The sequence below is a fragment of the Ambystoma mexicanum genome, chromosome 9 (genome assembly GCF_040938575.1).
Source record: "Ambystoma mexicanum isolate Mex_15411 chromosome 9, UKY_AmexF1_1, whole genome shotgun sequence".
Classification (NCBI taxonomy): Eukaryota; Metazoa; Chordata; class Amphibia; order Caudata; family Ambystomatidae; genus Ambystoma; species Ambystoma mexicanum.
In genome coordinates, this window is record NC_090931.1 from 1,314,751,698 (window position 1) to 1,314,766,729 (window position 15,032).

General features: G+C 45.3%; 1 protein-coding gene across 2 annotated transcripts in view; it reads left to right on the forward strand.

The window, feature by feature from the left end:
• Positions 1 to 858: 858 nt before the first annotated feature.
• HSPBAP1 (HSPB1 associated protein 1) overlaps positions 859 to 15,032 on the forward strand; it is a 1,532,307-nt gene continuing 1,518,133 nt past the window's right edge. For both annotated transcript variants that reach the window (XM_069616689.1, XM_069616691.1), the window contains exon 1: positions 859 to 982. The gene's annotated coding sequence lies outside the window, so the exon portion shown is untranslated. The remainder of the gene's footprint in view (positions 983 to 15,032) is intronic.

The following is a 15,032-nucleotide window of genomic DNA, read 5'->3' on the forward strand; positions in this document are numbered from 1 at the left end:
ATACATATTCAAGGGATAGAGAGTAGAGACTTGTTTGGTATTCATTATGACATATTTTGTATGTACAGTGTACATAAGGCGGTGTCCTTCTTTAGGAGAGAGATAATGGGTCGCACCACCGAGGAGAATGCAGGTATGAATTTGCGATAAAAATTTGCCAGTCCCAGGAAGGATTGTATCTGTTTAATATTTGTGGGTGTGGGCTATGACATAATGGCCTTGATCTTGGATGGATCCATAGAAATGCCATGAGGGTTTCTACCAGGAAGGGTTTAGTTACATCAGGTTGGCACAGAATGGGTTCTTGTGTGAATTGTTCCTTTAGTGTCTGAAAGGCGACTTCTTGAGCTTCTTCCCATTTGAAGGTGGTGTCCTTCTTTAGGAGAGAGATAATGGGTCGCACCACCAAGGACAATGCAGGTATGAATTTGCGATTTGCGATAAAAATTTGCCAGTCCCAGGAAGGATTGTATCTGTTTAATATTTGTGGGTGTGGGCCATGACATAATGGCCTTGATCTTGGATGGATCCATAGAAATGCCACGAGGGCTTATCCATGTCAGTGTACTACACTGACATGGATTGTATTAAGTATGAAGTCCTCTGGATCTTCTGACTTTTAAGTGCAATGACGCCATGAATGACCAGACCAGCCACAGGATGGCAGCGGTCAGCAATTAAGCGCAACTAAAGGAGAAGATAAGCGGATACAACCCACGTCAAGCGACCCGGAAAATGTATACGCGCCATTGAGCTAAAACAAGCCCACGGTCACCTAAAATAATAAGGGGACATTTCCTGCGTTTGGGTGTCAAGACGACATGTAGCCTTCATAACGTGTGAGCGCATGCGCGCGTTGGCAGCAGAACGTTTTATTGGACCCACAGAGACACCGTCGCCGGGCTCGATGTTTAGCGCAAGGCATTATGGGGAGAGCGGCGAAAAAGTGACGGATAGAGTAAGAAGAGCGGTCTAGAGAGAGGTACGCACTCGCAGCGCGAGGAGGTCAGAGCAGAGCGAGGAACTTGCCCTAGTTTAATGTGATAAGCTATGCACCCTCTCACACTCCAGTCAGTAACGTTCCAACAGCGGCCGCAGGTTTAACAGTCTGCTGCTTCTGCACAGGATTCCACAGTACAAAAACCCAGGACGTTTCAGTGCGATTGGTCCAGTGCCCAGCTGAGTTTTGTCTGGACGGCCCCGTGGTTGTGAGACAGTTTTGCGGCAGCTCTTTCTGATGGAGTCTTGGGCAGCAACGTTTTCCCACGTGATATTCCCACGTTTATTTTTTAATTTTTTTTATTTTTTTAAATAGTAGTGCCCTGGAAAACGTGCGTTAGCGGCACTTTTCTTGGTCATTGAAAAGGCCCCACACCGCTCTGGTTACCTAACAAATCTGTTTCTACTACCAATTATGACGGAATATATTTATAACGCGCCTGTACAAGTGTTTCTAGGCAAGACGGGGAAGGGGGGGACAAAAAACGTTCTTGCTTGGCCTTGTGTCATTCAGATCGTGCAAGGAGAAGGGGGAGGAGAAGTGCCAAGGGTAGCGAGTGGGCGAAGTGCATTAGGCAAAGCTCAAGGAAGTGCAAGGAGGCAGGGGAATGTAGGGTTGCAGATACAGTCCCTAAGTGCGCGGTAGGCCCGGAGGCAGTGCATGGGGGCTACTGGTCGTGAATGAGCCCAATTCAAATGAGTAACACAAAAAAGCTCCCTTTAAAGATGTGTTTATATCTGATGTCTGCTAGCTTGACATGCAAAAGGGTTTGCTTTTTTTGTGGATAATGAACGCTATTGTTGTGTGTAACAGCACGCTGTAAGTTTATAACAGTCTCTTTGCCTCTGTGACTCTCACACCACTGTACAGTGGTGCAAAAAAGGGCTTTTCACACTTGCATTATTTTGCATTCTGGGGCTTGTAGTTTTAATTTCATGATGTGGAAATAAAGACTGACATTCTTTTGGCTAAACATGATCCTATAGGAATGGTCATATTGTCAGTAATGTACATATTGTCAGGTTGCCTTACTATGTGATGGGTGCACACAAGTAATGACAATTAGATTATATTATTGTCGGCTTTGAAAGTCAAACCGTAAACAGTTGTACTGAGTAAAGCTCAGAAAGTATGTGGCCAAGTGCCTAGATTGCAAAGACGGTTGAAATCCTGGCTTCACTACTTAACCAAAGCGTGTGATCTTTGACAAATAATTTAATCACTGTGACAACTGCAAAAATTTGGTGACTCAAAAATGATTAAGTTCACACTATTTAAAAAATAAATTCCCTTCTGGGTAGACTTGGGTAACGATTTTAGGGACTGACTGGTATTCTCCTGGGCCCCCTGACACTGTCACCTAAAATTGTGTTATCGTTGCATCAGTCCTCCCTCAGTCCCATAGCACTTGATTTGCCAGTCACCCCAGCCAGTCCGTGCACCAAAGATTCTAAAGTATGTCAAACTGTCTGCAGCAGAACCAACATTAATGTTCTCCGTTACTGCAAATCACAGAAATTGCATCTGCTGTCCAGAGTCCGGCCCCTTAGACAAATGAATATAACTTTCTGGCCTGTTATGCTATTGAGTCTTCTATAGCACAACACAGGCCTTTTTCTTTTTTACAGTTTCTTGGTGCTTCGAGATCCACAAGAGGCAGGGAAGGAGCAAGACAAGGTTGCTTGATTACAATCTTGAGATGTACACGGAAATCCCTCTCGCATGTCAGCGCCAAGATGCCTTCGGGGTATGCGCGCTTAACAAATTCTTTTAACATAACATCTTAAAAGATGGGGCTTTCTGTGAGGCGTAAGTTCTAGATAATTTGTGAGTGGCCAATGCACGCTGCAGGTTGCTACAATACATTGTTTTAGTAGTTGTCTGTCGCAGTGGTATTGTTAAAGAAACGTGCAGAGCTGTGTTGGGCTATGTTGTCGTGAGTAGGGCTGTACCGAATAGCATATTTAGTATTCGACCAAATCGTTTCTCAACTATTCGCCCGAAGCCGAATAGTTGCTTTATTTAATAAATCATTTTCCAAGCTTCAAAAAACAAACTTATTAAAAAAACAAATAAAGCACCATTTTAAATGCATTCTATACTTTTTATTTCTCTTCGTTATAATTAATGTAGCATCTTTATTTAAAGTATAAAAGCCAGAAATAAATCGGATTTAACCAAAATGAAGGGACCAAATGTACAGTTGTTGCATATTCAGGGGCAGTTAAAGTAGGAGGCTTCACAAAGGCAAAAGGTTTGCCTTTGTGAATCAGATGCATTGCATTCTCTATCCAGTTGCAAAGTTGATGAAATCGAGTTTCAAAACTTCTTTGCAGCTCACATAGCAATGTACAAAATGCTTCATGTCGGCTCATGTAGGACACAAGTCGAGAGGAAATCTGAAATGCGTGAACTCCATCTCACAACTATTCACCCCACCCAAACAAAGGCTGCTCACTTTTCACTTATCCTAGCCACTCCTTCTTGCCAATAAACAAACCTATGCAATTTACCATTTCTGATAAAATATCAGATAATGTTAAACTCAGGACTCGAGTCCTTAAAAAAAGAAAAGGGGGGACTATGACGTACGCAATGGAAAGTGACATGACAGGAACTGAAAGTATCTATGCACATTTTTCAGTTTATCTTTTCCAACTGAAAAAAAGTGCGCATTGCATATAAACATTCGCCAGAAGAAAAGATTTTCCTGTATTGTTGCAGGCCTAGTATAAAAGATGAGCACCTTTTATGTGTAAGAATCTGTAACAAAACATGCCCTAAAGAGCAGATTACAATATAAGATATTTTTCAGCTGTGTAATAGCAATTTGTCTGGTCTAACTCTATTCAGTTTTGCAAACTGAAGTCTATATTTGCCTTTCTGAGTTCATGTTGCATTGTATTCAAATGAGAATGTCAAAGTATTCGGCAAGAGCCGAATAGCTTTTTTTCAGCCGGAATTCGGCCGAATACTTACTCGAAGCCGAAATTCGGTACACCCCTTGTCGTGAGTTAGTGTGGTGTATAGGGACATTTAGTGCGGACACATGTCTACAGGGGATGTTCGTTCTGTTATGCAACCAATGTTTATTGGTGCCGGAGTTGTACGTCAATCCATGTTGTAGTTTGGATTGGGAGATAGTTATTTTGAGAAGTCATTGTTACCATGGCTTTCCCAACAAACTATGCAATAACTGGGGGACAACCATCTTTTTTGAATGTTGATCACATTTATTTGTTCATATCCATGCAAAACACTCTTTTTCCAGCTTTTATACCATATTATTTGATGTTAGGCTAAGTGATGCTGTGTCAGGTGCCAAAATCGGGGTCCACAGTTTCTATTCGTTTGCCAGGGACCTCCCCTCTGACTGCTCACTGACACTACAACCGTAGTGTCACTTAGAGACTAACTTTCAGGTTAGACCATGAAGGTGCAAAATTTCGGCAAGAAACAGTCATTTCTTTTGCTGTAGGGGTCAGAGGAGAAGCTGAGAAATGGGTCATCTTGTAAAAAGTCAATGGTGGCTATTCTAACAGGGTGACCTTTAGAAGGGTGGTAGTTCACCAAGGACATTAGTGGAAATTATCTCACAGGGTCTTTCTGGCATTTTAAAGGGTTTAAAGAGGCCAGGTTTGGGACTTGGGCCATTCTTCATTTGAGAACAGAAGGTACAGAATTGCAGGGCACAACGAAACCTACATTTTGAGGGGGGGGGGTCAAACGGGTGATCGGAGGGGCCACTTTCTAAACTGGGCGTGTCAAACCTGGAGGCTTTGCCCCCTCTGTTCAACCGCAAGGGTTGTCTGGCATGGGGCCCAAGTATCAAATGGTAGCAGCCCAGCGTTGCACATAGGCACACATGCAATTACACATTCATTCACTTAAACATCCCAGTCACCATACAATCTCATTTACATCCGCACCCATCCCCCCCACACATCATACACACATTGACTCATTCACACATACATTATATATACACTCATACACTCATTGCACACATGCATACATTATGAGATAAAACACAGCACCCTTTAACACTGCTACTTTCAAAAAAGGCTTCCCTCATGTCTCTGCCTAATAGAAAGCAAGGTTGCACATCAGCTGACAGATGAAACAAGTGTCAACTGATGCGTTTGCCTCCACCTTCCTCCCTGCTTCTTCCCCCTCTGCTTGATTCTCCCATTGACTCTGTCCTTGCCAACCTTCATCTTGCTATCACCAACATTCTTGCCCCTGTCATGTGGATCCGCCTGAAACCTGCCTCCAAGCGTAACAGTTGGTACGACTCTGATCTAGTCGCTCTGAAACGCAAGTAGAATTGCTGAACGGAAGTGGCAGACCTTGGACTTATACTTTGACAAACTGGCCTGCCGCCTACTCACTGAAGTGGCAGACCTTGGACTTATACTTTGACAAACTGGCCTGCCGCCTACTCCAAAGGCAATATCGTCTGGATATCCACTCCAAGACGAGAGCTCACTTCCAAGCTCGTATCTCTGGAGCCTCTAACATGGCTAAACTCTTCAAAATCTGCAAGGAACTAGCCAATCAGTTTGCAGTCTCCACCTCACCTTTTCCTTCTCAGGCCCTCTTTACTGCACTGGCCCCCTATTTTCCCTCTAAAACTCAGGACATTCTGATCTCTCTCTCCCACTGTGTCTGCCTTCTCACCTATCACAATGGAGGTGATCTCCACAGTAGTCCGCTCTATGAATGTCTCATCCAAACAGGTGTCTCCCTGTTCTTCCAGAACCATTCAGGATAACATCTCCCTCGCTCCGACTCTTGCTGACTTTTGCAACTACTTCCTAGCATCTGGCTCTTTGCCCTCTTCTCTCAAGCACTCCCTTGTGCACCCCCTCCTAAAAAAGCCTTCAGCTGACGCCTTGTGTCCGGCCAACTACCGCCCTATCTCTACTACACACTTCCTTGGAAACTCCTGAAGAAGTTGATCATCCCCCAACTGACCCAACACACTGAGCTCATTGGTTGTTTACATGACCATCAATCTGGATTCTGAGCATCCAGAGGCCCGGAAACTGCTCTACTGAACACCCATGAAGAACTGCTTGCAAATCTTGACTTTAACTCTCCTGCTGTTCATTCTCCTTGACCTCTCTTGCGCCTTTAAAAACGGTCAAACATTCTATCCTCATAAAACGGCTCCAAGATACTCTTGGTATCTCAGACCGGTCACTGGATTGGTTAACCACCTTCCTCACTGACCCCGCCCCCCACCCTCCCAGGTGCTTCTGGGCTCCTTCTCCTCCACCACTCTCTCTACTTGTGGTGGTCCCAAGGAATCTATGCTCTCGCCTTGGCTTTCCAACATCTACCTTGCACCTCTTGCTCACCTGGTCTCTGAGGGTCATCTTAGATTCCTCCCTCTCCTTTACTCTTCTAATCTTGGATCTTTCCAAGAAGGCCCGCTTTCAACTTCACCTCCTTGGGGGCATTCTCCCTTTCCCCAGAAGCTCAATGTCTCTAGAGCTCTGGTCCTCTCCAAGCTAGACTACTGTAACAGCCTCTTCCTCAATCTGTCACTTTCTTCACTCTCTCCTCTTCAGCGAATCCAGAATAAGGCTGCAAGACCTATCCTTGGCCTCAAGCCCTGGGACCATATCTCTCCAGCTCTAAAATCTCTCCAATGGCTCCCGTTTGCTGCAAGGATCAAATTCATACCCCTCTGAATCATCCACAAAGCTGTCTGGAGCCAGGGTCCATGCTACCGGCAACTCTCCCTCACTAAATACTCTCCTTCCCGATCCCTTTGATCCTCTGGCTCCAACTCACTACTGAGGAAAAGATTTTCCAAGCAGAGAATCTGGGATCAGATCTCTCCCCTCAGCTGGCTCCCTCCTATGGAACAGCCTTACTCTCTCTCCTGCTTGAACCGGACCACCTCAAAGTCCTCAAGCAACTCTCTTCTCCTCCTCCTCCCGTTGCCCCACTCCGGTGCTAACCATTCCCTCTGTCGCTGAGATTGGCGGCCTGGTCCCTCACAAGTCCAACAGGGTCTTGGCCCACACCCTCCCGTCAGTGGTTTGCCTCTGCTCTGCACTTACCTGTTGAGCAGTAGACTACCCTCTTCGCCTGGAATGTCTCTGCCCATGCACTTACCTGTTGCCTCCCCAACGGGCACCTCTGGCACTTCTCCCCTAAGGCACCCTAATTGCATGTACCCCCATCCCACCCCCCCTTGCTCCTTATTCTTTCACTGCACTAGCACGCTCCAAATGTCACAAAGCCTAGTAGGATTGCTGTCTGTTTCTATTTATTCATCGTCAATTTCATTGTTTATTTGCTCCCTTGTGGCGCTTTAAAGGAATGGTTCGCCCAAAAAAATTTATTTCAAAAATAGATTGGCATTTTTTTTTTCAAGTCCCTATTTAAAATTTTGAGCAATTCAAGCTCAAAGATAGCACATGGGGGTATCCATTTTGTGAAGGAAAAGCCAGCCGGCTGTAGTAAACAAAAGCTACTACTGGGTGGCTTTTCCTTCATTGGTGCTGTACGCGGAGGATGGGGACCGGAGACTACAGGCAGAAAAGCTGCAGCTGCATCTCGGTAAGTGCTATTTTTTTAATAAAAAAAAAACACTAGCTGCGTTTTTTTTTCTAAGTTTTCCGGGCTGGAGGAACCAGGAAAACTTAGAAATAAAACCGCAACTTTAAAAACGTATTTGTTTGCGGCCGCTTTTGAAGCGACCGCAAACATAAATACGTTATCCTCGGAGGAGCCTGAGAAACTTAGAAAGAAAAACCGCAGCGTTTTCAAACACAACCGCGTTGTGTTTCTGCCTGCCGTGGCTATCACTTTGGGTCTCCAGTGCTCCCCCAGGAGAGCACCGGAGACCCAAAGTGAAAGCAAAGGAAGGCAGAAACACAACACGGTTGTGTTTCTGCCTAAATCTGCTTTCCCATTTGGGGCTCTAGGGCTCCCTGTGGCTGAGCCTGTGCCTGAGAAACTTAGAAAGAAAAACTGCAGCGTTTTTAAACACAATAACGTTGTATTTATGTTTGCGGTCGCTTCAAAAGCGACCGCAAACATAAATACGTTTTTAAAGCTGCAGTTTTATTTCTAAGTTTTCCAGGCTCCTCCAGCCCGGAAAACTTAGAAAAAAAAACGCAGCTAGTGCTTATTTAAAAAAAATTAAAAAATACACTTACCGAGATGCAGCTGCAGCTTTTCTCCTTTTTTTTTTTTTTGTTTTACATATTTTTTTTTTATTCCCGGACCCCAAAATAAATATATAATTAAAAAAAAAGGGAATTCGACATTTTTTTTCTACATTTTATTTTCGACATTTTGACTGACCGCCGTCTCCACAGCTCCCTTTTGGAACAATGGCCAGGATGTTGCCTCCTTTGATTCTCCAGGCAGAAGGGGCACACCTTCCCCAGGGCATTGAAAACTCCCAATCCCCCAGGATTTATCCTGTGAACCGTGCTTCAGTGGCAGCATTGACATGACATAAAGCCAGCCTCACACCAGGTTGCTGATCACAGCAATGCCTTACATGCTTGCAGGCAATGGAAGTGGGCAGGGTTAGAGTAGCCAGAGAGGAAAGGTAGGCCTTGAGAAAGGTCTCACCATCATGCTTTCTGTTAGGGATCTCTTCCCTTTCCTGTCCCCTCCATTTCCTGCAAGCAAGGTACTCGGTGTGATGTCATAAGGCAAAGGGAACAACAGAAATATGACCCTTTGGAGCAGGATTGCTTTTTACCAGTGCCCTATGGCATTTTTCCTGTGCATCTTTGGACACCAGCGAGAACAGTATTACAATTTTGGACCGCTGTAGAGGGGGAGACATGCAAGACAAAAGGAAAGCTCTGGCCTTTACCCATCCCCTGGGAATAGTGGGGGTGAACTGCTGTGGACCAAGGCCTGCCACTCTGCTAGATGCACTGGAACCAGGTTCCTCTCTGAGGGTGAATGAACCCATGTAGTTGCCAGCCAAACTCCATGGACTGGCAGAGCAGAACAAGAACGCCACACCTTTTCCTGGAGCCCCAGGAGTGGGATATGCAGAAAGCTAGAAGTCCAAGCGCAGACCTTTCTTCAAGCAGCTTGTATTGTGCTTGATGCCCTTTGAGCTGACACAGGACCAGTGGTGCTGCTTCCGGCATTTCATGAACTTCGAGCTGCCTCGTACCAGTAGAAATGACTTGCTGCATAACCACTGTGGAAGCAGCCAACAAGTCACACTGCAAGCATCGCATCAATCCAACAGAACCTCGACTGTTGACACAAAATGCTGGAAGCTATTGTGTATCTTGCCGACTAAACTCGGCGGATCATCAGTTTGACTGGGCCTGACTGCCTAGTTGAAGCACTAAAAGCCAACAGTGCGTACACACGTTGTACACTTCACACAGGTGTAGAAATCACTCTGGACTATTGTGACACATTTCCCTGCCTGTTGCCTGGAAATGTCTGGTGACCATGAGCCAGGTGACTCAGGGGGCCGGGTGCTCAGCAATGCCAGTTAAAGAAAAATACATTCCCATAATGCCCCTCAGGAAGCGGAATGAAACCTGGATCCGGAAAACAGAATTGGGGACCAGTTGGAGGTTAACCTAAGCATCAGAAAAGCTGTTGCTAGGCCAAAACACAGGAATTGCGCAGGCAAACCACCCTCAGGTGGACTACATCTCCTGCAATGTCCTTTTCCCAACCTGGAATGGATCAGGAAAACGGAATTGTCCTTTCAAGGGCAGAGAGACCTTAGGAAAATCCTTTAAGTACATGGGGGACACCTAAACATCCCCTATAGCCCACTTAACACCCTTTCCTTCCCAACAGCAGTGGAGCAGGATATCCTTCACACAAGTAGCTTGTTCAGCCTCTCCATGCACACAGTTTCAACAAGGCCCTCATTGCTCTTTTAGATATATTCCACCTTCATTCTGACCATCATGAAATGAGTGAGCCCAAACAATCCCACCCCTCACACTACAGGCACACCGCTGCAGACCATCGGCACTAGTTCCAATTAGGGGGAGAGGGCATGTTACTATATAAGCCAAGTAGCCCAGTCCTGGCAGGAGCAGGCAGCACCTGTTTGTGGAAGGCTGGAGATGGAAGAATCCTGGAGAGTAGAGGTGCTTCTGAATTTTTTCAGACTGAAGATTGCTGCAGGGGGGAGCTGGAGAATTTGGCACAGGAGAGAGCAGAAGGTTATCTCTACAGAAGACTAGAAAGTGGCTAGAGTAAAGAGGACAAGAGGAAGTACAAGCAGGAGTGGATTGGAAGATGATAGTAGGAGCAGGGGAAAGGAGGGAGGAAGTAAAACCAGGAGTGGGGTAGTAGGAAGGAGGACCAAGAGTGGAAGGGGGTGACAATGGGCCAACGTGGTAATAAGGACGCAATAAAGGATCATCAGGAGGAAGGGGTAGAGTGAGGAGACGGAGGGTGATACGTCTTCAGATGAGGATGGTGAAAAAGATTGCAAGCGGTTGACAAGGAATGGAAGAGAAAATGGAAAGCACTTGAGAGAAGAAATCTGGACTTTTAAAGTATTAAAAAGGGAGGCATAGAGCCAAAAGCAGGTTCGTCAGCTAGTAGTAGGAAGTTCCGGTGGTCCATATATAGGAAGGTCCTATAGGTGGCAGGAGGTTCGAGCAGGGGTCAGGGAGCCTAGTGAGAGTTCAGAGTGGCAGGGGAGAACAGAGTCGGGAAGGAAGACTAGTAGGGCATTCTGCCTCTCTACTTGCTGACCTCCACGCCATCTATAAGATAACACAGAGGTTCCTGCAGAACATCGAGGACTGGCTTATGTTTGGGGTACGGGACCCCGGAAACCTAGCACCTCGGATAAAGGGAGTAAGGTAGCTCCTCAGAGACTTTGAAACAGTGACGGCTGAGAATTGAAAGCCCGACCACGAGATTGGAAATCCATTGTATGAGACATCGATGGAGGAAGGCCATCCTATGTTTGTGATTTCTTTTGGGAAGATCCTGTTGCTATTTAAGTTGGCCCATTCCTGTATACAGTCCCAAATAAACAATCTTAAACTTTAAGCACCTGGTTTTGTCAAACGTATTGGTTCCAAAAGTCAAATCAGTGACACTAAACCCAAAGAAAAGGGTGGGGGGAACCGAGTTAGGCCAGGGACTCCCAGAGTCAGACTGTCCTCACAACAGGCTAACTGACTCTGGGATTTCTGAACCCAAACAGCCAATTACTGTCCTAAATACCACACTCTACTCTCCTTTCACTGGAGGGTTGCACGCAGGTGGAACTCAAGCCCTTCAGAGCCCAGGAGGCTGTAGGAGAAGCCCAGCAGGCAGACAACATTGGACCCTGGTAGCTGGATGGAGACGGAAGAGACCAAACAGAACTGGGGTTGCTGGTAGGGAATGAGGGACTGGTGACCAAAGACAGCGAAGGTGACTAAAAGAAAGTTGTGCTAAGTGAAGAAGTTACAAGAGATAGTTGTGGATTGTCGAAAACCACAGAGGAGAGGGTTGGCAGGGCTCACAAAATCTACTAGCCCACTAGCATTGTTGAGTAGTTTTTATGAAGGGCGAGTACCATTTGCATGATACTCGACCTTGCTGGTGAGTATGGAGACGTTAGAATCTTATTTTCCATTTATTTCAAACACACTTTGTTTGCAGTAAATGGCAAATGCAAGTTTCACTGTGCAGGATTGACAGCATTGTTCCAAATATGAAGTGTACTTATGGCGACATGACCCATTTTACAAAAAGCATTGGTAAATATTTTGTCACCATGGAACAAGTGCATTTCTCTTAGGTAGAATATGTATACAAAGGAACCTGCTGTGCAGGTTTAGTGGGATATTTAATAATTTACTAGGCCTGGTTGGCACCCAGAGGGTGAAAGATGCAAGAGGGGAGCAGTGAGTCTGAGAACATCTTTGAGGGGAATGGTGGTGCTCGGGGTAAAAAAGGTGAAAGAAATAGTTGCACATTTTAATAAGTCATCTCATAGGGTGTCCAGTTAAAGGATCGATTACAAAAGGTTCGAATTTTTTAAATTATATATATTTTTTTAGGTTTCCGTGTGGGTAAAAAAAGTGGTTTTTACCACAAAAATGAGGGTTGGGGCCCCCCTCCCCCAAAAAAAAAATTTAAAAGAAAAAGATAATCATTTCGGTCCTTTTGATTCAAACCTATTGTAATTCGAACCTTTTGATTCGAACCTTTGACCTATAACCATCTCATAGATAGTCCACTCCGACCAATGTGACTTCTTGCTGGAAAAATCTACTTGTGTGAACACCCGAAGATTGCAGCTGGTGATCGACCAAGTGGCAGACATGCAAGAACCACTAACACTTCTCTCGATTTGTTTTTGAGAAAGCTTTTGATTCTGTGCTTTGGGAGGGCTTGGGGTGATAATGGCAAAAATGGGCACCGGGTTAAACTTCTGCTGTGGGTTAGACTACTCTGCAAAGCACTAATAGTAGAGGTGATGTTCAATTGAATGTCCTCCAGAGCCTTTCCCCCAGAGTGGGGTACTAGGCAGGCTTGCCCCCTCTCCTGTTTGTTGTTCACCCTAGCCTTTGAGCCACTGGTCATACATCTCAGGGAAGATCTGTCTTGGTATGGCTTTAGTTGGGTGACGGGATGTGAAGACAGGGTCTCTATGCGCAGATGACATGTTAATATATTTGGGGGATCCACGACACTCTTGCTCAATTTTGACCAGAACATTACAAACATACAGGGAGTTTAGCGGCCTGAGGGTTAATTGGCGCAAATCAGTGCTCTTTTGAGTTCAAGAGGAGGAACACAGAGTTCCTCCCAACTGCCCCTATCCCATTTAAAGGAATGGGTTCAAATACGTGGGCATACAAATGGGGGTGGATCACTCACAATTTATTAATCATAGCTTGCATCCGATTACAGACAGATTCCTTTAAGATGTCCCACATTGGAAGGCTCTCCTGGTAATCCTCATGGGCAGAGCGGCTTTGTTTAAAATGCCCCGCAAAAGATCCCCAAGAGAGAATTTGTTAAAGTTAATGCTGCACTGAGAGAGTTTCCCTGGGGCGAACACAGCCTCGAATGGCCTGACCACTCTGCAACGCTCCCCGTGGCAGGGGGGCATCAGACTTACTCATATTCAATATTATTAAGCAAGTCAATTGGTGGCTGTTAATGATTGGTTTCATTGTGATTCATGTCTTCCCCAAATTAAGACTGAAAGGGTGTTGATGAAGGGGATAGGACCCCTGCAAGTGATGTATTGGGAAAGGGAGGAATTTGCTCTTCCTTGCATGACAGCATGTACTGAAGATTTTAAACTAGGTGATCTGAACCCTGTGATGGGATAAAAGACTGACGCTGGTGCAACCTCTATGGTATAATAAGAATCTGCCTGAACTTGTGAAGATTGGGAGGTTCAAGTTATGGAGCGTAAGCAATATCTCTGTCCCGGGTGACATGGTGGAGTTGGGGATCCTGACTCCATTAACAGATCTCAAAAATAAATGTGGGTTGCCAGACACTGAAAGATATCGCTACATTCAAACCACTCATGTCTTACAAGCGCAGTTTAGAGACTTCCACGAGATCCCACAATGTTCACCCCTGGAAGCTAACCTACTGACGGAAGGGATCACCACCATGGTCACTTCAACGCTACACCAAGCTATTGCATCTTTTGCAACCCACGACTTGGCCAACCTTAAGATTAAGTGGGAAACAGATCTGTGCCCCATAGACCCGGAAGAATGGATAGAGGCCCTAAAATACCCAAGAGAGTTAGCAATCACGACTCAATTTCGATTGGCTCAACTCAAGATTTTACACTGAGTGTATTCTGCACGCTGCTTTTTAGGTGTGGGTGGGCGGCACATCAGCAATGTCTACGTTGCTATCTCTTGGATGGATCGTTTTTTTCATATTATCTGGGAATACCCGTGGATTGGTCGCTTCTGGTCTAAATCCCTTGACAAGTTAGCATTGACCTTGGGGGGGTAACTATCACATGGATCTAAACTGCTTTTTGCTGGGCATTTGGGGTGAATGCATCCTTTGGTCGTTTCAAAAGAATATTTTTGTCTATACTGCGATTATCCTCATACAATGTAACATAGCTATGTTATGGGGGAAACCTGAAAGCCTTAGGTATACAGTCCTACAGTGAAGTAGCTAAAATATACAAAGAGGCCATTAGTGCTGCAAAAATGTTCACCTATGAAAACAGGGCATCTTCGGGAACAAGAGAGCTCTTTCTTTTAAGATCTTGAAAGAAGTTGTGGATCCGTGTCCCATTAACTCCTTAGTCGTGAAAGACTTAGACTGGTGTATCCGAATTGAAAAGGCTATGGCAAACATGATCTCTGTGATTAAGGAGGATATTAAATCCAGGTTAACTAGAGGGTCACTATGCCCTACTACAATGCAGGTTCAGCATAGGCAAACACCACCTGATCTCTTCTCTTCTCCTTCTATGAAGTGACCAAAGCCAACATGCTTGACCTACTAATTAAAATCAAACCAATTAGACTTAGAGGTGACATCTGTCCGGCCAAAATAGTTAAAGCCTGTGCTCAACTATTGACCCCTATGATTACTAAGTTTGTCAATGTATCTTTCAAGGAAATGTCAGTCCCCCATGATGTCGACGAAGCCTGGATCACCCCCTTGTTAAAGAAGCCCTCCTTGGACCCAGACATAGCTTGAAATTATCACCCAATTACCAACTCCCCTTTCCTTCTAAAGATTCTGGATAAAACTGTGCATGAGCAAATTCAGGCATTCTTGGCTACTAATAACATACTGGGCCCTTAACAGTCAGGTTTTCGTAAAGGCACATAGCACCGAGTCCACCTTACTTGACCTGAAGACAAATATCTTACAACTCATGGACAAAGGCAAGGCCTCACTACTAATGTTCTTAGACCTTACAGCAGCTTTTGACCTGGTGGACCACTCTATCCTGGCATGTAGACTACACGAAAGAGCCTCCTCCTCACAGAAAGCAGTCAGCTGGGTGCTTTTGTTCTTATCAGAGCGAACAGCCAGGGTTTTTCATTAGGCGGCA